This window comes from Miscanthus floridulus, chromosome 14 (assembly GCF_019320115.1).
Source record: "Miscanthus floridulus cultivar M001 chromosome 14, ASM1932011v1, whole genome shotgun sequence".
Lineage (NCBI taxonomy): Eukaryota > Viridiplantae > Streptophyta > Magnoliopsida > Poales > Poaceae > Miscanthus > Miscanthus floridulus.
This window is the reverse complement of record NC_089593.1, coordinates 46497450-46522396: the sequence shown is the minus strand read 5'-3', so window position 1 is coordinate 46522396 and position 24947 is coordinate 46497450.

Below are 24947 nucleotides of genomic sequence, written 5' to 3'. Positions count from 1 at the left end.
CCCTTCTGCTGCACCAATCTCCAAGGGTATTCCTCTTGCCTGCTGCCATGAGTTAGTGGAGGGGTTGCCCCTTAGAAAAACTCCAACCAAAGCGGCTGCCAGCTCTTGAGGAAAACGATCCATGATGTCCCTCAGGATCCCAAAGGCTGCCCTGCTAGCTACTTCTTCAGCAGTCCTGCCAGTTGACTCATAACACCAGCCTGTCCACCCAGAATCGTCACCTCGGGGATGAACAACGGCCTCCATAGTAACCAAGAGACCTTCTCCCAACTGCTCATTTGCCCAGAAGTAGCGGGGTTCCATTCCATAAGGATAGCCTACATAGCTAAGCACTCTCCACAAGAGTGTAGGCATCCCAAACTCTCCAAGGAACGTGTGACATTGACGGGTACGTGGAGCAAGCTGATGGCTGGGAGCTCTGCCTCCGGTGGACTTGCGAGCAGTCTGCTTAGTGCGTGCCATCTGCACCATTAACATGCACCACTTGGTGAGACAATGCCATAATGGATAAGAGTTACATAACCGAGTAAGAATTTTATAAGGGGAGGAACAATGTAATTATGTGAATGGTAATTTAACATGATGCATGCTCGTGCCGTACGTCCTCACAAACTTAGGAAAAATTTGTTTCTAACGGTAGACACGGTGGCATACATACGTTCTCTCATAAATAGCGTAACTAGTCAAGCTACACGTTTCGTTGTTAGTGTACCTGCATAAAATTTTATTTCAGCCCTAAACCCATAATGCAATATGCAGAATGTAATTGTAAATACTTCCATATATGTATACCCATACATATACTTCCGTATCAATCTACCCGATAATAATTTAAACCCACAATTAAATACATACCATATACACATGCAAGCATGCATACATAGCTGTACCAAAGCTAACTCTTCCCGACCACACTCTCACATCTTGCGGTCATACACTCATCATCTTACCTTGGCGTAGAGGCATTTGATCCATACATTACCACTCAAATGAATGGTATCCATACAATAGCATGCCGTATGGACGACGAAGTAAAAACCCCCATGTTAGTACTTAAATAGCCACCTAATAGTCCTTAATTTGGGCATAAGGAAAGTGATCATTTGCACACTTTAGATTTCAAATACCTATTATATAACTATTAGTTGCTAGAGAAGGGTTTTTGGAAAACAAAAACTTTTGTTTTAAATACACTTGTGACAATTAACGTTGAATCTTGCTCTGATGCCAGCTATCGCAGAACCGACCAATTTATAAGAGTACAAGTACAATGGCAGCCCGCAAGCGGTCGCACTGTCATACTTGAACTCATATAAACCCGGTAGTCCATCGAGTACCACGACGGGTCTCGATAAATGATTTACAACAACCAAGATCGTACAGGATTCAACATACATGCCACATATTACATAAAGTTTGTAGATACATTTCATCATCAGAGTACGAATAAAAGTTATTACAAACCGAGTTTGATAAATAAAGCGGAAGCAAATAAGTTCAAAATTAAAGTTTCCAACATAGTTTGATACAGTGCTAAGTAAGATCACGGTCCACAAAAGCAAAGATAGGAATTACTAAAGAAGCCTACCCAAGGCTTACTCCTCATCCATAGCGGGATAGAAGCAGCTCTTGCAATAACCATGATACACAGTGCCATCTGCAACAATGGGAAAATAAACCCTGAGTACGAGAAGGTACTCAGCTAGACTTACCCGTCATGAACCAGAAATAAAATGACTCCAAGGATTATGCAAGGCTGTATAAGTGGACGTAATGGGATAACATTTTTGTGTAAAAGGCAATTGACCCATTGTACAATTATGATTCCTTTATCAAGTCAATTATAACTATCCATTTCTAGAATTTCAACTATCCTATGCCAAACATGTGGTATATCATTTAGAAGCATACAATAGTAACCATAGCAGGTACTGTAATTCCATTTTCATCCGAACCATCATGTTAACACAGTTACTACGATGTTGGAGCTAGTCAAGTTTCTCACTATTCGGGAGAGACGGTGATTCGAATCGATTTCAACTAGCTAGGAATTTATTCCTAACACAAACCCAGGTCTACCAGCCACGATAGCCTTAGGTCACCTTTGGTACAACTCAGGTACACATTTCATGGGTCTGTACCATGCGGCATAATCTGGAACACCAGATGCCAGGATGCTTAGGCCAAGCCTACCCTTAGACTCAGTCTGATCGTTCCTCGGAAGGAGTGCACAACAGAACGGTTCCCGGCCTGAGTTGAATTACTCGGCTTCGTGGTCGGAACGAGTTATCCGGCCAGCTAAGTGAGAGGCATGCGTTCAATCTTGTTAGAAGTTCCAACAATGGTACAGTCCTTGATCAACACAGACGGGGATAGATCCACACCCAAGACCTCCATGCCTTGTTGCTTCTCTATCGACCTCCCGTCTGGTCTTGATTTACCTTTACCTCATGGTTCTGTTCCACGATGGCAAATATAGCCAACCGTGCTCTGGTATCCACCTATATCTCGTAGGTGATAGGACATCACCCGACTTCTACCGGTCTAAGCATGGCTAAGCATATATTCGATCCTGGACCTATACCGGTTAAAGGTGTAATATCTGGACAAGGAATGTACATGCATCAAGTGGTTCCATTCAACTCTTATAACCTAATGCATCAATCATAAGTACGTAAGTAAACACTTGTAAATTACTGGGAGACTTATAATGCTCCGGGGCTTGCCTCACAGAAAGGAAGTAGGGCGGTGGTTAGGGCACTCCGGAAGCTCTTTAGGGTTCTGCTCCATGCCTTCGGGAGCTACGGCTTGCGGATCCTCCTGCTGATTCCCTTCCTCTACTTCTTCGAATTCTAGCAACATGATCTCTTCCTCCGATCCTAGATGCATGAGTATGGCATAAGTATTACGAATGCATAAAAATTTCATGTCATTTTACTAAGTAGAACATCCTATACAAAAATGACAAGGAAGCAAGGCTTGAAATAGCATAAATGGAAAATCCTATTGAAATGTGTCAAGAAATAGATTTACTATTTTTCTTAGCATCCATATACTACTAGGATTACCTCCAAAAATTTTCATGAATTTTGGATTCATAAATAATTTATAAAAATTTACACAAGGATTAACTATTCATAAAAGAAAAATCTATAACTATAGATCTACATATGCACTGATCCTCAAATTTTTACCAGAGTTCATACATGACAATAATAGCTTACCACAAAAATTTCATAATTTTTGGAGCAAAGGAACTCTAGATATAAAATAAACAAATTTGAATGCATTCGAAAGCACATTTCAAATCCCTATTTAAATCTCCAAAAATTTCTACTGTAAATGTTAAAAACATATTTTTCCTAAATACTACACTTCCTAAGGAACACAACCAAATTTATTTCACAATTTTTGAACCTACCAGACCGGAGATCTAAAAATAACAAAACACATGAAATCAGGATTTAAATCTAAAAAGAATGAACTAGCTTTCTCTTCTTCTATCGCTGATCGGTGGGACCTACGCGTCAGTTGGACCCACATGTCATCGAGACAAAATAGGGCCGGTGGTGCCACTCTACGGATGCGGCCAGAGCTCGTTAACGGTGAGGTTGCCGGCGGTGAGGTCTTCACGACGTGATCTACGTGACCTAGCGCATCTATTGAACCACTTGGCCAGCCCTATCGTCGACTCTGATGACAACGGCAGCGGCTATGGCGGCTCGGCGGGGCGGGACAACGGTGGCATGCTGGAGGAAGCTGCGGCGACCCAACCTAGAGCTCGGACGAGCACAACGGAGCTACGGGGAAACTATCTAGCGCGCTAGCGTGGCCTGCAGTGGACGGTGGCGACGTGGCCACGGCGACGGAGGTGGCGGTGGAGCTCCGGTGAGCTCGCTGCATGGTGCTAGCGCTTACCAAGCTTGAACCGCAGGCACTGGCTGGCATAGGGAGTCGCTGGGAAGATAGTGATGCTTTTGCGGTGGCGAAAGGGTGGCTCGGCACGAGCTTGCGCACGGCTATGGCGACGGCGGAGCTGTGGGAGCTCGGCGACTACTACTGGTGCGGCGAATGGCGAAGGAAGAGTGGGGAAACTGAAAATGGGGCACGGGATGGCTCGGGCATGCGCTGGCGGGGTTAAGGCCGTGTTCAGGCGCATCATGGCCTGCGCGATCAGGGCGTTGGCGACGCGTGACCATTTTCCCCTCCATGTGGCGGCCATGGCCTAAAGGCGGTTGGCCACTAAAGCCAGCGCTTCAGGTTTGATTCAGTTTGTTAGACAACATGATGGCCTCCTGACAGCGTGTTTTCACGTCGATCAAACTCCTAATCCATGGAGTATTAGCTCACACCGTCTAAACCAAAATTGTAGCTCAATGTACCAGCTACAACTATTGTTCAAAGACCTCATGCTAATTCCCAACCGAACTCGAGTAAAATCATCCCAAAGTCGACGCGACCAAACTGTCAATGCACATGACTTAGACAAATTTTTCGAAGTGTTGAAAACAGGGAATTGATGATTCTTGTGAGCCTAATTCAAGCATGTTAGAAGCTAAATCAGTCAATGACCCAAAAATAAAAGTTGTTCCTTATGTCAAATACTACAACTTTGCTTTAGTGACCTCCTCCATGCAAGGTCTCTAACACCTAGTTCAAATTTGGTCAAACATGTCACTTTTAAAAGATGATACACATCAAAGCATGGCTTAATGACCTTTTTACCCCTAACCATGAATATCAAAGTTGTTCATAATGATACTCTAAACATGTTTAAGCAATTTGCAAGATCATTTAATCATTTCATGTAGTAGTCACTCATAGAGCTAGTTAGTGCAATCACATGAAACATGCCTTAAAGGCTTGATTATGAAAAGTGACTTTCATGAACAATGCTCTAATTGCTAACCCAAGTGTGGTTACATGTTTTTGTGACTCACATCTACCAAGTACATGTTTTCATTCATGATCATTTGCATATACACATGGAGACATGAAATAACGAGAAAGGTTGCATATGTTAATGAAACATGCGATAACAAGCAAAGGTTGCAGATGTTTCAATCAAAAGTTTCAATTGTAAATGCTTGTTTATGAATGCGTGATGATCATGCTCATGTTATGCAAGTCAAGTTATGCAAGGCTAACACCCAAGGTGTTACAGCGCCATGGCCGGCGGCGAGCCAAGCTCGATGGTGGACACTGATACTATGATTTTGTTCATCCCAATCGAAACTGAACCCACTAGCACGAAGCGCCGGACCCCGCGAACTTATTGAATGCGCCGGACCCCGCAATTTCGTTCATCCCAATCGAGGGTGGGGAACGCGTCGGAACGGCGACCCCGTGGTGGCGCCATGGCCAGCTTAACTGGTTCTTGCCGATATGGCGTTCTAGTGCGTGAATCAATGAATGAAGAGCATGGGTAGGTGGAGGAGCTCACCACGATGTGTATGGAGGTAGTTGCGGCATTCGAGGAGGCCTCGAGGGGGTGGGTTGACGATGGCGGTGACAACTGGAGAGAGTGGGAGGTGCGGGTGAGTGGAAATCCAGGCAAATCAAAGCCAAAACCGAGAGATGGCGGTACCTACGGGTGCGGAGGAACACAACAGAGATCACTGGCACGTCAGCGACGTGGATTGGGCACTGGAGCAGCGGGCTATGAGGCGGCGGTGGTGAGCTTGAGCAGCGAACGGAGAAGGGGCAAAGGGGAGGGCTCGGCTTGGGTCATATAGGTGGGCAGGGCTGCGGTAGATGGAAGGTGAGTGGGGCGTGGCGATTCTGGTCACTTTCCATGTAGGAGCAACGGCGCGATGGCTTGTCGCCCATGGCAGCGCCATTGACGGGAGCAAGAAAGGAAAGGGAGGCAGGGGAAAGAAGGAAGGGGAAGAAGAAGGGTGCAGGTCTAGCTAACGGGTGGGACCCATCGGCAGTGAGGGAGAGCGGATGGGCACGTGCGGCGTCTGACCGAGTGGGCTGGGGTGCCAGCTGGGCCGCGCGGGCACGTGCGGATACGGGCGATGCGGAAGCAGGCCAAGCAGCGTGCGGTGAAGGCCAAGCGGCCGAGAAGAGGCCACATGGAGCAGGCCAATGCGGGATGGGCCGTGCGTGGGAGGAAGGAAGGAAGGGGAGGAAGGGAAGAAGGCTGCTAGGCTAGCCAGCAGGCCAGGCCAAGAAGAGGAAGGAAAAGGGCCAGCCAAATCCTGGGCTAGGCTGAAAAAGGTGGGAAGGAAGATTTTCCAAATCAAATTCTTTTCTTTTTCTAGTTTTTAAATCCAAGACCAATTCAAATCAAATTCAAGTATAGTTTCAAATATACTTTCATATTCAAATAAAATTGAACAATTTTGTTAGGCTTCCCAAGATAAACTTTACAATTTTAATAATACTTTTATTTTTCTAATTTTATTTTCCTTCTTTTCTTTTATTTCAAAGCCATTTTTAGTTTCATTTCAAAAGCATTTTAACTATTTTTACTTTTCAACCACTCAACCTATAAAATCAAATGCAATGGCATGTATGCTCAAACATGTTGCTACCTTATGAGGTATTTTAATTTAATGAAAAATTTTATTTCCTATATTTCATGAGCACAAAAATTCCAATTTAAATCATTTTAACTCTATTTCAAAAGGGGCAATTTTTAGGGGGTTACAATTCTACCCCCCTTAAGATGAATCTCGTCCTCGAGATTCGGAAGACGTCAACTAGGAGATAGGATTACTCCGTCCTTGTATTCTTCTTTACTTCCTCGTGCAGTTCCATCATCTTGATAAAGATCCACTTTACTTTACATACCTATTGCCCTTAATCCAAGCAATTTGCCTAACTAATTCCAAAATTTTGACAGGTACCTTGAACAACTCTTAGGTATCCCTAATCACTAGGCCATAATTTTCTTTTCCTCATATGTTCACCATCCAACAGAGCTTCCTCTTGAATCTTTGGGTACCACCACGCTTCCGCTGCGTAAACTAGAATGTAGGACACTTCATTTTGCAAATTCTTCAACTTGGCTACCCCCCTTAAGATAAGGTAAAGTAGGGGATACCTAAGTATGGCTTGCATTGTCTTGTGATTGAAGTCTACTATTGTCTAGAAATTCCTTATGACTTTTGATCGTCCAAAATTAGAGATATGAACCGATAAAGACAGGCTGCTCCAAAGACGGGATAGGAAAAACAGAAGAAAACCGTAACCCAACTATTTATTTCATTAATCCTTATACCTTAAACCTATGAACTAAATGAAATTGCGGGAACACCCAACAAGTTCATTGCAATCATTACAAAGATTCAAAACAAGCATAAACATAATGACAAATCAACAAAGAACTTAAAAATGCACAACTCATTCATTGACTCAACTTGCGATACTATCATTTTTATTACATAAGGGGCACAACTCCTATCCTTAACTAAGGATCTTGGATAGTCTAGCATAACTTCTTCATTCATCAATTTCACCAAATGCTTCTTTTAGGTTGGTTATCACTGACACTTTCTAGTAATAGTCCAGTAGTGATCTGACTCTGGCTACTTCCTTTTTGTAATTGTTGATTCTTCTATGGGCAAGATTTAACATAATGTCCTTCCTGTTGGCAATGATAACACTTTCTCTTAGCTAGATCTTTTGTGATGTCATACTCCATAGAATTGTTGCTTAGAGTATTGTCAGCTTGCTGACTCTATAAGCTCATCTTTGTTTGACTAGACCGCTTTTTAGCTCACTTGATCTTTCGGGGTTGAAACTCCATGTAGGTGATTGTCCACCCATCTATGCATACCTCATGTGGAAAGAGTGGAGTAACCTTAGCTTGAGAAACTTCTAATTCTTTAGAGTCTGAGTTTATCTGACCAGGGATTGGAGCTGAATGTGATGATGTAATAGAACTCGAATGTTGATTGCTTCCTGATTCTAACTCTGGTGAGACCTCCTTTCTCTTCTTATCCACATTGTCCTCAGGTACAGGCTGAATATGTTCATACTCAATTCTTTCTCCTAACGGTGTTGTTAGAAGCACCGAACGCTGGGCATACTTGATCACTCCTTTACATGCTGATATCCATCCCATTCCAAGAATGACATCAATGTCCACTAACTCTAATACAATAAGGTTTGCTTCAAATTTTACCCCCTTTATGTTAAGACTAATTCTTGAGCATTTGCGGTTTGCCTTCATTTCTCCTCTTAGGGACTTAACCATCATTGGTTTCCTCATTGGAAGCATAGTTATCTTATGATCTTTTTCATATGCACTAGAGATAAATGAATGTGACGCGCTAGGATCAAATAGCACTATGGCGGAAGCTGAGTTTACTAGAATGATACCATACACAACCTCCTTAGCTCCATGAGTGGTTGTCATATCCACATTATTCAATCTTCCTTGGATGTAGTTTCTCTTTGCTTTACTTCCTTGCTCCTATTTCTTCTAGACCTTCTGTTCTTGCTTCGGCTATGGTTGATCCTGGCATTCATGTGCCGTCCTTCCAACATCTTTGTTGGACTTCATATTCTTCCAAGCTTCTGCTACTTGTCTCTTCACTAGTCCCTTTGGTATGTTGGTTTGACCTTGTGGCAAGCACTGTTGAAAACTCCTAGGTTGAGTCATACATTCTGGTGCTTATTGTTGCATAGCTACAAGCTTCTTGTCAAATGCAGTCAAGGACAACGTAGCTTGGTCCTCCTAATCTCTAATGCTAGGTGGTCTCCTCATTACGACCCATCTATATAAACGAACAAAGAGGATTAAGAATAGAGACAAAGTTTTCATAACAGACACAGGCTGAAGTGAGCATAAATTTTAGCAAATAACAAGGTTGGAGAGAAAACAAGAACTAAGCAAGATAAAAGCATGCTAAAATGTCTAGTTCTATCTAGGCTTGTGTCCTACAGTCAGTATTGCTCTCATACCACTTTGTAGCACCTAGGTTTTAAAGGCAAAACCAGATACACACTATATGTGAGCCTAGAAAGTCAAATCTCACATATAGCCACAAATAAAGGTAATATCAAGAGACAATACTTATTACATAACAGTATAAGTAAAAGGAAAATAACCTTAGAGTATAGACAGTGGAAAGTTGACTCCGATCTTCAGGCGAAGACTCCAAATCCACAGGGATGTCTGACTGGTTGACCACAAGCCTAACTCCTCCAAACAAGCAATCTGGTACCCATCCGGTATTTTTATCCAATGTATAGAAAAGTAAAGCAAGCGTAAGTACATGTCATACTTAACAATTATATCATGGGGTTCATGAGGCTCAAAAGAGCTGACACTAGTTTACTTCGATTAGCTTTAATAGATCATCTTTTTAAGTAATTGAGTGGCAAAGAATTTATCATTCCCATAAACACATGATCAGGTAAACATGATTAATGAATAGCATAAACAATTGATCATTAGTACAATTATCCATTAGTGATCATCTCTATTCCATAAGGGTCCAAGGCCGCTCGTGACCATGAGCACGGCTGTTATAACAGTTTTATACTCTGTAGAGTTTGTACACTTTCACTATGAGTTGTGATTTACCCTTTTGCCCGAGGTGATCAACCTCTTGACCCACTACCAAGGAAGGTTGGCAAGGTTCACTATGAAGCCTTTCAAAGGTTCGTCTAACAAGTTAGGGCCACTAGGCGTATGTGGCCCATCTCTTGGAGTGGCACGCGTGGGCATCATAGCACGATACACACAACCTAGCAGAAAAGGAAAACATACCCTCATGTGCCATAAAGGTAACCACTAACATGCTAGAAAAGGTCCTCATACGGAGCTAAAGCCAGAGCCATATAGCCGTCACAGCTGTACTGTAAGTCCTGGATGATCACTTACAGATAAGTCCTTAGGGAGAGGAATCTGAAGCATTTAGAAAGTAGCTAAATACTCCAGCCCCCTGTTTCCATATTGCTAAAAAGTCATGTTTTAATATTTATTGCATATACCATTAATCAAGTTACAAGATCATGGTTTTGATTAAGCACTAGCAAAAACTACCCAATGCAATGTCCCAAAGGTTTCAAGGTACAAGATATCAAATATCTAGGATATCCTTTTGGCATCAAGGTAGACACATGCAATATGAATTAAGTGATTAAATGTGAATAGGTAACAAGGATGGTCCCATGCTATACTTGCCTTACACACCGATCCTTCGGTAAGCTTTAATCTTCATGTCCTTCTTCTTTTGGATCACCACGTGTATCTCACTGACTGGACGTAATTCGTAGAACACCACACAAACATCCATATACATACATGCAAAGCATACAATTGCATTTATATCAGAATAGTACACCAATCATAGAAAAATAAGTAAAAGAGATTGAAATACGATTCTACGCAATCGCTACGTACACACAGTCGTGAGAAGCACTCTAATCGGAGCTACGGTTGAAACGATACTACTACCGAGAGATTTTACTTTAAAAATAAAACCACAGACTTCATTTATTTTAATAATTATATAAAACATGTATAAGATATTTTAGAGGAAATACTTAAGTTGAAATAAGTCAACTTATATTTGGTTTTAAAAGTCAAAGTGGAATTTATCACATTTTATTTATAAATCTAGTGACATATTTATTATTCAAGTTGTGATTTAAACCATGAAATCCTAGATATTTTGACATATAAATTATTGCTACTAATGCGTAGGTCACGTCGTTATGAAACAAACGCAACTTGAATGGACTATTTTGGAGTTAAAATGAATAAGTTATGATTTAAACAAGTTTTTCTTTAATTAAATAATAGATTAAATCTACCCATGAATTTTAGATACTGAAAACATGCCTAACAGTTGTATAAACATGTAGAAAACGTAAATATGATCCTGACACAATTCGAATGGGTCAAATTGGACTTAAAACGCCAAAGTTACGCATGAAATAAGGTTTAGTGGCATTTCTATAAATAAGTCAAACTCATTTTTGAATTAAAACAATTGAAATCTGAAATTACACAGCTATAGGACTGCAGGTACTAATTCTAGAAAATACAGGGTCTAAAATAGAAGAAAATAGGACCTAAAAGAAATCCTTTTGAACTGATTTGGATTGCGGGTTGATTCACCGAAAACAGGGGGTTATTCTGCAAAAACGGGCATGTCTGACCAAAGGTTGACTCGATTGCTGACTGGGCAGCCACGTGGCGGGCGAGGACTAGTGTGGTGCACCACGCAGGTGTGGGCGCGTGTTGACGCATCATCGTGGACCATGTCCATGAGTCCGTGGTGGGCCGAGTACTTAACCAACTGGTGGATGTAATCTTGGCCATCCATGCTAGATCCGACGGTGAGAGGCGCACGGGAGAACCCCTGCCATCTGCACAACACCTCCAGCAAGGGTGCCATGGCCGGTGGCGAGCCAACCTCGGCGGCGGACACCGGTACTGCGATTTCATTCATCCCAATCGAAACCGAACCCACTAGCGCGAAGAGCAGGACCCCGTGAACTTATCGAATGTGTTATCGAGGGCAGGGAATGCGTCGGAACAGCGATCCAGTGGTGGCACCATGGTCGGCTTAACTGGTTCTCACCGATATGGCATTCCAGTGCATGAATCGATGAATGAAGAGCATGGGTAGGTGGAGGAGCTCACCACGATGTGTATGGAGGTGGTTGTGGCATCCGGGGAGGCCTCGAGGGGGTGGGTCAACGACGGCGGCGACTGTTGGAGAGAGAGGGAGGTGTGGGTGAGTGGAAATATGGGCAAATCAAGGCCAAAACCAAGAGATGGCGGTACCTATGGGCACGGAGGAACATGACGGAGATCACTAGCGCGTTAGCGATGTGGATTGGGCACTAGAGCAGCGGGCTACGGGGCGGCGGTGGTGAGCTCGAGCGGTGAACGGAGAAGGGGCAGAGGGGAGGGCTCGGCTCGGGTCTTATAGGCGGGCGGGGCTACGGTAGATGGAAGGTGAGCGGGGTGCGGCGATTCTAGTCGCTTTCCATGTAGGAGCAACGGCGCGGTGGCTTGCCACGCATGGTAGCGCCATTGATGGGAGCAAGAAAGGAAAGGGAGGCAGGGGAAACAAGGAAGGGGAAGAAGAAGGGTGCAGGGCCGGCTGATGGGCAGGACCTACGGGTAGTGAGGGAGAGCGGACGGGCACGTGCGGCATCTGATCAAGCGGGCCAGGGCGCTAGCTGGGCCACGCGGGTGCGTGCGGATATGGGCGGTGCGGTGGCAGGCCGAGCAGTGCGTGGTGAAGGCCAAGCGGCCAAGAGCAGGCCGCATGGAGCAGGCTAATGTGGGATGGGCCACGCACGGGAGGAAGGAAGGAAGGGGAGGAAGGGAAGAAGGCTGCTGGGCTGGCCAGCAGGCCAGTCCGGGAAGAGGAGGAAGGAAAAGGGCCGGCCAAATCCTAGGCTAGGCTGAAAAAGGTGGGAAGGAAGATGTTCCAAATCAAATTATTTTCTTTTTCTAGTTTTTAAATCCAAGACCAATTCAAATCAAATTCATGTATAGTTTCAAATATACTTTCCTATTCAAATAAAATTGAATAATTTTGTTAGGCTTCCCAAGATAAACTTTACAATTTTAATAATACTTTTATTTTTCTAATTTTCTTTTCCTTCTTTTCTTTTATTTCAAAGCCATTTTTAGTTTCATTTCAAAAGCATTTTAACTATTTTGACTTTTCAACCACTCGACCAATAAAATCAAATGCAATGGCATGTATGCTCAAACATGTTGCTACCTTATGAGGTATTTTAATTTAATGAAAAATTTTATTTCCTATATTTCATGAGCACAAAAATTCCAATTTAAATCATTTTAACTCTATTTCCAAAGGGGCAATTTTTAGGGTGTTACACTACAACCGCTAATAGGTGGGACTCTCCTGTCGTCCCCAACCCCTCGCCCTTCCTTTGCTTTTGCAAAAGCAGAGCACCAGCGCCAAGGAATCTCATGGTCCCCCGTACGCCCTAGCCGTCCGCGCTCCCTGGTCATTGTGTGCCAACACGCGGATGCATGCCACGTCCGTAGCCCAATATGCCCTGCCTTCCCTAGCCGGCATCACAATGTGCATGACATCGCCACGCACCTACATACCCTAGACAATGCCGTCCTCGCCTTGACCATCGGGGATTCGAAATTGGGGGCCTCTAACCACTAGCGATCCCACGCTGAGCTCCAAACCCAAGCCTAGGGGCCTTGATCACCCCACACATAGCCTACCCTATCTCCCTACCATTCACCACATCACCGTGATCATGGCTACCTATAAGAAGGCACCCTCAGTGCCCTAGCGCTCTCCCATTGCCTTGCCGCCACTCTATGGCTACCCACCTACCACAGCCCGCATCCGAAGAAGGGAGGAGGAGGGAGAAGGGGAAAGAAGGAGGACCAAGCCACCAGAGTCACCAGAGTGGATGATGACACCCCTAATCAACAACACCCCTAATCAACAACACTGACTCACAATGGCCTCAACTCGCCACCTCACCACCATCCTACCTACCATGCCACCACGGTGAGCTCCTATGTCGCTAGCTCATGCTCGCCATGGACACGGCATGGCCGTGTCGCCACATTTCTCCCCCTTAGGGAGGGCCAAAGGCTAGTCTTTTTCACCATTGTAATGCACTTCACACACAAGAGCTAGCCTTGCTGACCTAGTAGTGCTCGGGTACACCAGAGCCTACACGTCACACCTATTGGGGTCGCCATGGCTAGAGTCCACCATGCCACCACCCCATTCCTGCCACCTTGAGCTGGTAGAGGTAAAAAGACCACCACGGTGAGCTTCACCTCATCGAGGGACACAATGCGCCCTAGGTAGGAGGAGAGGACTCCCAGGAGCCGCTAGCCTCATTTCGCCTCACCGGAGCTGCCACCTCCCATGCCGCCGCCGTGTTCTTGCCGATCCTCATCACCTTGAAGATCACCGTCACCTCATGAGCCTAGACACCTAGGTGGATTACCTATTAGAACCTGAGAGCCACTGGTTATCTTTGCCCTGCTAGAGTCACCATGCCCCCAAGATGCCGGTGTTCCTATCACTTCTGGCTGCCTTGTGACGTGAGGAGGGGCTGATGGTGTCCACTGTCACCCCACAAGCATATCCATGTAGATGGAAGAGCCTAGGACCTACCCTGCCCCTAGGTCCCCTAGAGCCAAGAGCTCACTGGAGCTCCGTCGTGTTTGCCATCATGGAGTGGACTACGCTGCGCAAATTGGTCACCAGCGCCGCCTTCTCTAGCCTACCCGTGACTCTAACCAAAGGAAAGGCACCTCTTTTGGCCCCAATCAAGCTTACAACAACCTCATCGTGGCTCATTGTCATGCTGAGTAGCCACCACCATGACTATCCCTGGCTAAGCCCCAATAGCCACACCTAGCGCCCTAGTCGAGTTCTCGAACGCATGGAGAAGCTAACGAAACCTGGTGCGGTATCCCCAACACATTGAGGGACCTTGCTATTGACCTCACACCACCGCCACTTGGCATGAAGCCTACACCGGGTATTGGAATACTAAGGTAGCACCTTTAGCCCATCGGAGAGCTCACCGTGAACCCATGAAGCCATAGAGCCCTTTTGTAGCCCTGTCGAACCACCGAGGTGCGTAGCCATGTGAGCTCACTATTGATGAGAGCACCAGCACACAGGGAGAAGGAGCAGTCATGTTGTCTAGACTAGCTCAGTGCACCTAGTCCACCATGAGCCATAGGCAGAAGGAAAGAGGGTGGACTGTTGTCCACCATGGACCCTCTCTATGGTCCATAGACCCACACTGCATAGACCACGATGAGCCATGCTCATGACCGAGCCCTATAGGAGCCCAAATGTGCCACGTGGCCACCTACCTATTTGACACGTGACCTAGATGATCCGGCTGTAACACCCTAGTGTTAAGCTTGCACTTTGCACTTGTATTTGCATGAGCATAAGCATCACCCATTCATTCATGAGCATTAGCATATGAAATTTCATTTCATACACTCTATGTTATCACATGTGGTGCTTAATTATACATGTGTATGCTTGTGATCATGCTTGGCTAATGCAAGTGATTGTTGTTTGGTCACTAAAACACCTTAGACACACTTAGGGTGAAAAATGGAACCAAGTTTATATTCACGAGTTGGTCCAAACATGCTTCTAAGTATAGGTATCACTAGAAATGTCTTTATTAAGTTGATTGTTTGACCTAACTTGACTAATTACTTAGAGAGCTTGCATGGATATGGGACCTTAATAAAAGTTGTAGCTTATCTTATGTGGAACAAACTTTGTTTAAGGGCTAAGAGCTAAGTCAGCCTAAGCACCACGCTTAATCTATAAACTTACTACTCCGATCCTAGCTATGGTGGATAAAGATCATAGCACTCTAACCAAGCGGTGAAACATGTAAACAACAATAATATAAAGTAATAATTAATTAATGCAATAGAACAAAGTTACCAAAGAGAAGATGCCAGACTTCACTCGAAGAAGAGCTTCATCTGCTAAGGCACCAATGGAGAGGATGTCGATAGCCCTGGCTCCTCCCCAAGCTTCCTCTCACTCTCTTCCTATCTTCTACTTCTAAGTAGTAGAACTACAGAGCATAACTACTACTTTCACTTGGAGTGAGATGGAATGAGATGGTGCCTTTACAAATGAGGGAGAGGGGTCCTATTTATAGCTTGAGGTGGAGTAGGGGCTACTCCTAGTGTGACGTTAGCAATCCATGTGACTATTGACTGTAGTTAAAATTCATCAGAAACCATCAATATACCTTGCATAATGACTAAAATGAATTACCATTATAGACTTAGGGTTTAAACTGACAATTTCTATGAGTTTTGGTGAATCTATAGTTTTAGCATGGATTTAATCAGAAAACCACCGAGGACATATTCATCAAAGGAAATCATGCTTATCCATGATGGTACCTACATTGGGGGTATGCAACAACATGTTTTTCATCCACCCAAAAAATGGTTTACTCCTATACTGGGAATAGACACAAAAATATGTTTGTTAGGGTAAATGCTCCAAGTTATTGTTGTTATCCCTCTTGAAAAATTGAATTGCAGAAGGAGAGGCACGGGCTATGCAAAAGATATTCATAAAAGAAAGAGAACGTATTGAAAAAATGGAAAAGTGTCTAAGATATTTAAAACAATGGGTACTCAGATGGCTGCCTAAAAAAGGAAGAGAAAGAAAGATAGATGAATAAGATAGCTCATGTTTTCTTGCAAAAGTTTTCCAAGTTTCAAACAAGAGAGACATGTTTCAATGGAGCATAGTAGAATTAGGTTAGCCACAATATACATATCCACACAGATGCACATCTTGATCTAAGAGTATGACATTTTTTCTCCTCGGATCCTTGTTTTGACTTTACAATATATGCAATGCAAGTATGCTCTCATATTCATCCCTACCTCAGCTCCACATAAGCTTTTTAGAAGTAGGCAAAAAGAAGGCAAAGTCATCAATGCCTTGATGAGGATCCAAAAAATACTACATATATTGAGTGATTTGAGAGTACTACAAAAGGAGAAGGTAAACTATGTTTTGTTTTCAAAAACCTTAAAATGTTTCTCCAATTGACTTGACTGAAGGAAGATGGTGATCTGTTTCAAGCTATTCCATTCTTCAACTGTCCCAAAGTTTCATGGTAGACACTTTGAGTCCTATAGAGCATGTATGACTAGGAATGGTTTTGTCGGTGCAGAAAGTGACCAACTAGTGAATATTTGTAGTTTTGCTGTATGTTGTGATCAAAGGTGGCCTAGCACTCAATGACATAGGATTTATACTGGTTCGGGCAACGTGCCCTACGTCCAGTCAGGGTCGGTTGGTGACTTTATTCCTGAGCCTAGGTGCTCAATGTTTGTAGTGGGGTTACAAATGAGAGGGAGAAAGATGGGGTGTACAAGAGGTCTGGTCGGCTTCGATCGGAAGGGTCGAGAGTGATAGGAACTTCGCTATGAGCTAGGTGTTCGAGCATGTGCTTGCGGTTAGAACTTGGTGGTTCTGCGGTTGTGAGGTGTCGATGTCGATCTAAGGAACTCTGGCCTCCTTGAATCGGTTCCCTTGTTGGAGGGAGCGCATCCCCTTTTATAGATGAAGGGGATGGCTCTACAGGTGAGAGGGAGAGGGTATAGATGTTTTTAAGCCTTGCTGCCCATGCTGATGAGGATTGGATAATGGTAGGCGCCCCCAACACTGTTGATGTCCCTATAGAATGTTAGATGCACACGGGAGGTCGTGCTATCTTCTTTGGGTAGGATGGACACTGGTACCTGCAAATACTATTTGATGCCTAGGGGCATGTGAGGAGTCACGCTATGTTCACCCGGTACGGCAAATCTTGGTGCCCATACCGCGATCAATGTCTAGAGACATGCGAAGGGCTTACCGTATGGGAGTTTTAGTGGCCCCTATAATACTGTAGGGGGAGATGTTGGTGCCTACAATACTATTTGTGTCATGGTGGCTACAGAGTATTGTTTCATGTAGGGTATGGTCCCTGGTATAGTGGTTTTGACTTGTGTGCCTTTTTGACTTATGAGCCTTGCCTTGCCTTTCTTCGCACATCTTCTGGTTCCTACCAAACAGGGCGCCCTCGGTTGGATGGCTCCAGTCAGCTCCGAGTGCGCTGGTCAGAGAAAGAGCGGTGAGCATGGTTCCCATGAACCCCAGTCACGGGGTTGGAGTCAAAAGTCGGGCTAGGGGCCGGCCTTCCGATTAGAGGCCGGCTAGAGCCCGAATCAAGCGATCCGGTCGGATAGGTGGACCAAAGTAGCCGGCGAGCGAGCGTTGCTCTTCTTGGGCCTGGCCTTCTGGTTAGTTGTTGGACCGCCCCCTTGCCCTATTGGTTTTAGACTTTTGGGCCAAGCCTTAGCATAGAAGCTGGTCCCCGAGGGACCCCGGGTTAATGGACCCGATAGGAGCCCCTTAGCCCCTGGGCGATTTGGGTAGAATCGTCCGGGGGATTTTTGTTTTGTCGATGGGTGCGCGCGAGCGCACCCGCGGGTGTAGCCCTCGAGCCCCCGGGTAGTTTGGGTGGAACCGTCTTGGGGGTTTTGTTTTTAGCAGGCATGTGTGCGTGTTTTTAGTCTGAGATGGAATTTTGTCAACCATGGTGATGTTGTGTAGTCGAGGCATTTTTAGGCGCGAAGATTGGATTGAAACAGAACTTACTGATCCTGGTGTCGATGTGTGCCATGGATCGGGCGTGCCATGGTTTTGAAATGGTTGGTTCTAGAGATGGATGAGACAGAGCCCATGGGTCCTGATGTTGGTGCGGCCTAGGCAGCCGAGGTAGTTAGTTTTTTCACAAGTTCAGAGTTGTGGTCCCTGGCCAGGGTTTCTTGGAGTGCAGTTGGAAGTGAAGCCGTTATGCGAGTTCAGGGTCGTGGTCCAAGGCTGTAGCTAGATGTCGTAGATCCTGTTGACATGAGTTTGGGATCGCGGGTCCCATGGTTTTTGTCGGAAGTGAAGCTGTTACGCGAGTTCGGAGTCGCGGTCCCTAGATTTTTTTTGTAGCGCAATCGAAAGTGAAGTTGTTACGTGAGTTTGGAGTTGGGGTCCCCGGATTTTTTTTGTAGCATAGTCGGAAGTGAAGTTGTTATGTGAGTTCGGAGTTATGGTCCCAAGCCATAGCCAGATGTCATAGATCCTATCGATGCAAGTTTGGAGTCGCGGTCCCAAGGTTTTTGGCATTTGAGCCCCAAGCCTTGTTGGGCCTTTGTGGGGGTCGATGTGAGTTGTTTTGCGCTACCCCATCTGGTTCCTCACAACTGGAGGGGCTGAGTTTCATTGCTTGTCCTGATCGCTTGGGCTCGAAGACTAGCTCGGTGAGCTCACTAATGGGTGTGATTGAGTGGAATCCGGGTCCATCGTTTGTGATGGGGTTGGTATAGCCCTCTTGTGGCATTCCACTACTCCTTTACCTACAACCCGACAGATGCCTAAGTTGTTCTAGAGACCGACCCAGGTGGCCTAATGGCCTCCCCTCAATGGAGATTCTATGGGCTTGGCGAGAGGTTCAGGATCAAATGAGAAGGTTGAGATGACCCAATTTGCCAGACCAGGTGAAGGTTGCACTGTGCTCATCTATGGTTTTCTCCCCTGGCTCTATTGTTTGCTCATGTCGAATGAGGCAAGCGCTGCTTTGTGGTGCAACATGGAGCATTCTGGTGCATTTTGCTGCACGCGCGATGCTTAGTTCCTGAGCCCCTGGGCGATTTAGGGCCCGAATCATCCGGGAGGCACGGGCATATGGAATGAAATGCACGTATGGATGTATGAAATGATTGTAATGAAATAGAGGGGGTTTGATAGTATTTACCTTGATGATTGGAGTGACCGGGCTCAGAGAGCCTCAGTAGGAAAGTCTGACTAGGACCTTGATGGGCTGAGTGATGGGGTTTTGGAAAGCTTCAGTCGAGAATGTCCGACCGGAACCTTGATGACCTGAGTGACCAGGTTCAGAGAGCTTCTGTCGGAAATGTCCGACCAGGACCCATGCTCGTCGTCTATGACAGAGTCGGTGTGGCCTACATGGGCCACCCCTTTCCTTCCTTACCTACCATCCGGTGTCTATCCTTACCTGTCACTCGAGTTCCTTTTGGTCTGGCCTAGGGAAGTGGGGAGCCGCCCGCATGCGGTGGCGCTTCGGTTCTTGTGCCCATTGTGTGGTAGTGGTTGATTGTGCGGTAGTGGTGGGCCATGGCCAGGCCATGTCCCTTCTGATTAGGAGCTATTCTTTCAGGCAAAGCACATTTCGTCGGTAAGGGCACATCCTATCTACATTAAATGAAAGAAAGAAATTCTCGCCCTGTCATTCTAGCTTCCCCGATCGGTGCGTCCTTCCATAACTGCTACTCCCTTTTCCTTAAGTAGGAGAGGGGAGAGGGTTTTTGTTCTATTCTTTTGCCTATTCTTCATCTGCCGCCGCCTTCTCTCTTCCTTTTTGCTGTGAGCATTCCTAAGAGCCACAGAGGTTTCTAGGAAGGGGAGAGAGCGAGGGAGAAGAGAGGAACTCACCGAAATGTTGGACTAGAGGTCGTCCACCATGAGGGCGTCGGTGCTGGAGGCATTCGTCACCTAGGGGTTTCTACCACCGTAGGAGGTGGTGCACTGGAGGGTCCCTAGGAAGGAGGAGTTCCCACAACCTCATCCCAACAAGGTGGTTTCTTTCCTTACCTTCCACAAGCATGGATTAGGATACCCCGCGCACCAATTCCTGCACAGGCTCCTCAATGAGTGGGTTCTAGAACTATAGCACCTCAATCCAATGGGGGTGCTACACATTGCTGGTTTCGTGACCGTCTGCGAGGCTTTCCTCAGGATGGAGCCGCACATGGATCTCTTCCGACTCTTCTTCTCTGGGAGAGCTATGACGGCGGGGAATTCGGCCGAGACCGCACCGATAGGAGGGTTCACTCTGTAGAAGAAGTCGAGCGTGGGAGGTGTGTACCCCGCGTACTCCCCATGTGACTCCAATAGGGGTTGGCATGGGGAGTGGTTTTACATCTAGAATCTGACGAAGGCGCCATTTCTGACGTTCACCAGTGGGAGGCCGGTGAAGCAGAAAAGTTGGTCGTGGGGTTGTGCTCGCTTGGAGAAGCACAAGGTGGAGGCCATCGAGGAGGAGCTATGGAAGCTCGTAAGGCTTGGCCTTGATGGGGTGCGGATGTTCCATACCCTCTTCCACCGCTGGGTTGCGCCGTTAGCGGAGCGGTAGCGGCCCATGTGGATGTACGGTGACCGATCGGACCCAGACCGTGTGTCGCCGAAGGACCTATTAGACGACGAGGTCTGGAGTCGCCTTGGCTAGGTGCTGTAGCTAAGACCCAGGGATACGGTTGTAGGGAAACCCATACCGTTTAGTGCCTCGGTTGTGTCTAACCCGGTATGATCCTTTATTTTGTTCGTGTTTCTTCCTCTACTTTTGCTATTTCTTGATCCTAGGGCATCCATTCCATAGGGGCTTGAAAGGTACAAGTCCCGACCACACCTTCCTAAGGGATCAGAGGGAAGGGGCCGGCAAGCTACCTAGAAGGAGGCGGTGGACGCCCGGAAGAAGAAAAAAACCAAGGAGGTTCAACGGAAGGAAGAGAAGAAGATGGAGGTCGCTCGGCGTGTGAGGGCTGGGGAACGTAGGAGCGATGTCAAGTCAGAACTCATGTCGGATGATACTACAGATTTGGATGACATGATCTTCTCTGATGAGGAGGAGAGTCGGGAGGTCGCCGTGACCTCGGCAAAGCGTCGTGACCCTACAGCGGTGTCCGTCGGTGGGGAGCAGGAGGCTGCGTGGCATGTGGAGGTTCTGGTGTCTAGGAAGCACACTGCGAGTGCAGATGTCATTGGTGAACGGGCAACGAAGCTAACGTGGTCACCATGCCCCTTGATGGTGTTGCTAGCTCCGTTGTCGCCTATGGCGGACGTGGCCGAGTGAGCCGAGTAGCCTAAGGAGCGGACTGACACTTGTGTGTTGATGGGACCGGTCCTAATGCCTAGCTCACAGCCGGAGGAGGCCCTGCCTGTCGTGGGTGCGGTCGAGCAGTCTGGGCGGTCTGAGGAACAGACTAGCACCAAAGCGATGTGTGACCTATGGTCAGAGGATGCTCCATCCACTGCTCCAGTCGAGGAGTCCTGAGCTGGTGGTCGTAGTGACCAGCAGGCCAGGCAGGAGCCGGTCAGGATGACTCTGCCCCCACCTGAAGCAAGGGGGTGTGGGTCATAGTTTGGGAGTGTCCCTCATCCCATAGGTCCGTTGTCATCGGGACCTACCTTCATGATCGTGCCGCTCACCTCCCGGTATGTTTCCATTTGTTGTTCTTTGACTTTTTGCCGGCCGAGTCTTTTTTGGAGTGATACTCACCTATATTTTCTGTCAGTGGCCGGGGGATGTCAGGGTTGAGCACCGCTCTAACCCCCATGTAGGAGACTTGGAGGCCTACCCTGAAGCGTTCCCTCCTAAGGGTGGAGCCCACTAGGGTGGCTGCTGATAAGGTGGTGGCGGCGTCATCAGTATTGGCGGCGATCCTAGTGCCGATGGCAGGGGTTGCGTGTGAGGTAACCCTCATGGCCCCTCCTCCGCCGGTCATGGTGGAAGAGATGAGGGAGGGCGACCTCCCTATCTTACCGGGTGGAGGGCCGCATGGCTTGTCCTTGTCGTCGGGGCCGAAGGCGCCGAAGGGAAGGGCGACCGGAATGGAGTTGGGACACCCAGCGGCGTTCCATGTGGATGAGGTGGTGGAGATCCTATCTAATGACGAGGTGGACCTTGCGGCAATGCCACTGGTGTCACCGTAGGAGCTAGCGGTGTCACCGCGGGAGCTGGTGGTGTCATCGTGGGAGCTAGCGGTGTCGCCGCGGGAGCTGGTGGTGTCACCGCAGGAGCTAGTGGTGGCCCAGTTGGAGGCTAGGTCCTCTAGCGGTTCGTCGGAGGGTGACCTAGAGTGGCCCTGCCCTGAGGACCCATCGAAGGTGAGGTTCGTCCTTCGGGATTCCTAGGAGCGTCAGCTCTAGGACATTTTTGGGGGGTAGGGGCATGCCGCGGTGTCCAAGCTCACCAAGCTGTCCGCGAAGCTTGAAAGCGCCCAGAAACAGGCTCAGTTTGCTCGACAGTTGGTTGAGGGTGACCTGTAGCTCGCCACGGAGGTGAGTTTCTGATACTTGTCCTCAACCTTTGAATCTTTCGTTGGTTGTCTTTAGCATGCTTGTTTTTTTGTAGGATATAAGGAAGATGTCGTCCCACAAGTCTTCCTTCCTCTAGGGTGGAACATGCCCGGATGGCTAAGCTCGTGCATCAGCTAGAGTCTTCTTACCACGAGTCCTAGGACTAGGTGGCCGAGGCGGCCACGGCGCGGGCAGAGGGATAGCGTGAAGCGGAGCGGGCGACTGCCACCGAGCAAGGGCTCGAGGTGACGAAAGCCCGCCAGGCGGAGACTGAGGCAGAGTTGCGGGCATCCCTGGCGAGCACCGATATGGTGCTTCAAGAGGCCTTGGCGGCCCTTGAGCCAGAGTGGAGTGCTCTGGCGTCGGAGCGGGTTGCCTTAGAGTCGGCAAGGAAGGCCCTGGAGGTGGAGTGGAGGGCCCGGTCGGAGGCAGACCAGGAGGTGGTTGTGCTCTGAGGCCGGGTGATGGAGACAGAGGAGGTGAACACCCGGCTATGCGCATAGGCAATTCGATAGGCGGAGGAGTTCTCCGCCCATGAGAACTCTCGTGCTGGTATGTTCCCTTTCTTTTTTCGTTGCATTGGTTTCTCTCTTCAGCCTATTCCTGAGCTTGTTGCCCTTCTTTCAGAGCTAGATGGAAAGGTGAAGGTGCTAGAGCAGGACCTGGAGACGACCAAGGCGACCCTCAGCCAAAACATAGAGGAGCTAGCCAAGTCCCATGAAGAGCGACGTGCTCTTGAGGGGGACCTTGACCAGATCCCGCAACGTTGCCCAGCTCGTCATCTCGAAAATCTTCGAGTCGATGCCAAGCACTAGCGCGCCTGCTATCTAGCTGGTGGAGGTTCCAGGACACAGGTCAAGGACCTTAGTCAGGAGCGGGACTATTTTATGGGGCGTCGGGGGTGTTGACCTCAGGTGGCGACATGTACCACCTGAATTTGGACTTCACCACTATCTATGACGGGTATGCTAAAGGCCTGAGCATGGAGGACCTCCTAGTCAATCAGGGGAGAACCTGCTACCGCACGCGCGATCAGTGTCAGAGCAAGTCTCCACCGAGTGGGTGATGGATGTTCGCCATGAAGACATGGCCCGAAGCATGCGTGGGGAGGATGCCTCCAAGCCTGTAGATAGCATGGAGCCTGGTTTGGGGTGGAACATCGCCTCGGCCCCGATTGAGCCGAACGTCATGCTACTAGGGAGTGAGCAGCCTATGCCTTTGTCGGTCGCGCCGTCAGCAGATGCCGCCGGGCTAGTTTAATACCTTGATAAATATAAGTAGTTAGTAAATGTAAGAAGTTTAAGTTCATGGGGGGGAACCCCTATGTAAAACATTTGTGTGTGTTTTAATGACTGTAATCGGTTTTTGTTTTTGTGATGGAGTTGCTCTGTTTGGGGAAGCTTGTTCCATTTCATTCCTTAGTTCTCCCTTAGCATAATTTTGTTTTAAATTTCTTTCTCTCTCATGCCTGCCTGTTTGTTCCGTAGGCTGCAACTTTGCGAGCCCGGGGCGTGGCCCACGAGGCTCGGTCGGTCATAGCCATAGGAAAAGGCGGGGTGCGATCAGTCGGAATGTTCTAAAGCAAAGTTATGTAAGGTAAATTAAAGGAATGAACTGCCCTTTTGTTCGGGTAGGAAGGAGTTTCTCCATATGAAAGTAAAAGAGTACTTAAGGTAATAACAAAAATAGAGGGGTAGTAGAGCCCCCTAGTGGAGCCCCCGAGCATGCCGAGCCGAAAAGTGTTCGGGTTGGGGTGCTTTTATAGGAGCGTTCACTAAGTAAAGGTAAGACTGAAACTTAGGAAAAGAAGAAACTGACATAGCTATTCCAAGGTCCTCGGAGAGAGCATCATCGTCATTGTCCTTCAGTTGGTAGGCTTCCGGTTAGATCACTTTAGTCGTCTGGATCCTTGCCCGCTACGCCCCTTCCTTTAGTTGCTGCTTCCTCGCCTTTTTATTCTTTTGGCCTGCTGGCTTACCTCAGCAGGCGCTTGAGGAGCTAGGCAGTCCTTATAGAGGTGTTTGACGGGGTAGTCATGGTTGGTGCATGGGCTATCCAGTGAGATTGCGGAAGTGGCCTAGAGGGTCTTGCTAGGGGCTGCGTGCCTGCAGTGATCGACCACGGTGACCGACGCGAAGTTAGCCGGTTGGCGGTGATCCTTTCTGTTCTTTTTCCCCTCTATGTGGAGGGGCCCTCAGTCTTGATCCTAGGCACTTGGCCTTACCTTTGCTATGGCCTCCGTTGAAGCGCGGTGGGAACAGCGCTTACTAGAGGTGTTAGACAAAGGTCCGTGGTCCTAGGCAG